This window comes from Tupaia chinensis, unplaced genomic scaffold (genome assembly GCF_000334495.1).
Source record: "Tupaia chinensis unplaced genomic scaffold, TupChi_1.0 Scaffold148210_1, whole genome shotgun sequence".
NCBI lineage: Eukaryota > Metazoa > Chordata > Mammalia > Scandentia > Tupaiidae > Tupaia > Tupaia belangeri.
In genome coordinates this window covers 753,132-755,180 of record NW_006208060.1, presented here as the reverse complement: position 1 = coordinate 755,180, position 2,049 = coordinate 753,132, and the positions used below count along the sequence as shown (strand labels likewise).

General features: G+C 54.6%; 1 protein-coding gene across 4 annotated transcripts in view; it reads right to left on the bottom strand.

The window, feature by feature from the left end:
- Positions 1–2,049, bottom strand: part of INSR (insulin receptor) — a gene marked incomplete at its 5' end in the record, with an annotated part of 114,834 nt that overhangs the window by 79,497 nt on the left and 33,288 nt on the right.

Genomic DNA, 2,049 nt, shown 5'->3' with positions numbered 1-2,049 from the left:
TACAGGGGACGGGGGGGGGGGGAGTGGGAGCGGAGAGGGAGCCACAGCGGCTGGATGGCACCCAGAAGATGGCCAGGCATGTCCATGGGCTCTGGGAAGAGCAAACCCCCACAGCCAAGCCAGGCCTGCAGCATAGCAGTTAGGCGCTATGCAGGGAAGCCGGAGCCCACGTGGCCAGCCAGAGTTTGAATTCCAGTCTTACGGGCTTGCCAAACCCACGGGATACATGTGCACGTGCCCAGGGTTTTAATGGGATGGAGAACTGGAGGAGAAAGGCTTGCAGCATAGCCAGACCCCACCGGGGCTACGTCTCTCTCCTTCCCTCTCTCTCCCTCACAGTTCTCTTTCTCATGCACACGTGCTCCCTCTGCTGGCTCCATAGCCTAGTGGTTCAAGTCCTGGGCCCGGCAGCTTGAGAAACACACCAGTAACACGTGTGTACACACCCAAAATCCGGAAAGGAGGAAGAGATAGGGGAGAAGAGGTTGCAATGTGACCACGCCCCATGGGGGGTGCTTTCTGCTCTCCCTCTCTCTCTCTGTCTCTTTGTCTCTCTCCGGTGAGCACCAGCGCCCTCTAGCACGCACATGAGTGTGCACACACACACACACACACACACAATCACACAACACAAAGTCACCACCCCTAGGAGACGCTGCAGGGGCCCTGACTCCACTTCTCACCAAGCCCCTGTGGGCCCTGGTGAGAGACCCACATAGCAGGGGGCTTCCCAGGTTCCCCTCTGTATTCATTTCTCACTGCCATGGGTACAAAGGACCGCAAATGTCAAACTGTACACGCGTATTACTGTCTCACGGTTCCCACAGCTAATAGGCCAAAAGGAGCCTGGTAGGGTTCAAATCAAGGTGTTGGGGCCAGCAGACAGTGTGGAGGCTAAGGTGGCTGGATCCTACAAGGCTGGCTGTGCGGTTCGCATCCCGGACCCGGTGGTTTAAAAAAGACTCCGGGCACATGTACATGCCTGTCCAAAATCCCAAGAGGAGAATGGAGGAGAAGGAACTGCAGCGTGGCCATCCCCCCCGGGGGGTGCTTTCTCACCTTCTCTCTGGTGAGTGCTTACACCCTATCGCAAAACTAAAAAAAATGTTAAAAAGGTGTCAGCCAGGACCAGTTCCTTCTGGAGGCTCCAGGGAGAGGCCGTGTGTCGGGCTGATGGCTGTCCTTGGCTGCGTCATGCCAATCTTTGCCTGCCCTGACCCTCACCCTCTTGCCTCCCACTTCCCTTGACCTGGATAATCTCCGCATCTCAAGATCCTTAATCGCATCTGCGAAAACCCCTTTGCCTTGGGAGGGAACATTCACGGATTACAGGGATGAGGAAGTGCACGCCTCTGAGGCCCGAGGCAACCACACGCTCGTCCCAGTCCGCACCGCCTCCCCCGGCCATGAACCGGGACTCCAGCGATAACCAAGGAACCTCTCTCTCTCTCTCTTTTTTTGTTTTTTCTTTTTTGGTTTCTGCCACAGGACATGTGCACTTGCCAGAGAGACAGACAGACAGACACAAAGAGACAGACAGTGAGAAATCGCCCACAAGGGCGGATGGCCATGTCCCAACCCCTTCTCTTCCATTCTCCTCTAGGGGTCTTGGGCACCTATGCACATACACCCAGCATGTTTTCCAAGCCGCTAGGGCTGGGACCCAACGGTGTAATCGGCCGTGTGGGAGCCAGCAGCCTTAACCTCCGTGCCACCTGCTGGCTGGTGGTTAAAGATGCTGGATTCCCATATGGCCAACCATGGTTCGCATCCTGGACCTGGCAACTTGCCTTCTCGTTTTCCCTTTCTCTTTCTCTCTGTCTCTCTCGAGTCAAATTCAAAATGTTTCTCTCTGTCTCTCTCGAGTCAAATTCAAACCGAATAATAACAAACAGAATTAAATAAATATATAATTGTAAAATAATAATAATAGGGGGACCAGCAGTTGGCATAATGGCTATGTCGTTAGACCCACATGTAGCTGACCGTGGTTTGAGTCCCGGACCCGGTGGCTTAAACTCACGCTGAGCGTGTATGGGTATGTGCCCA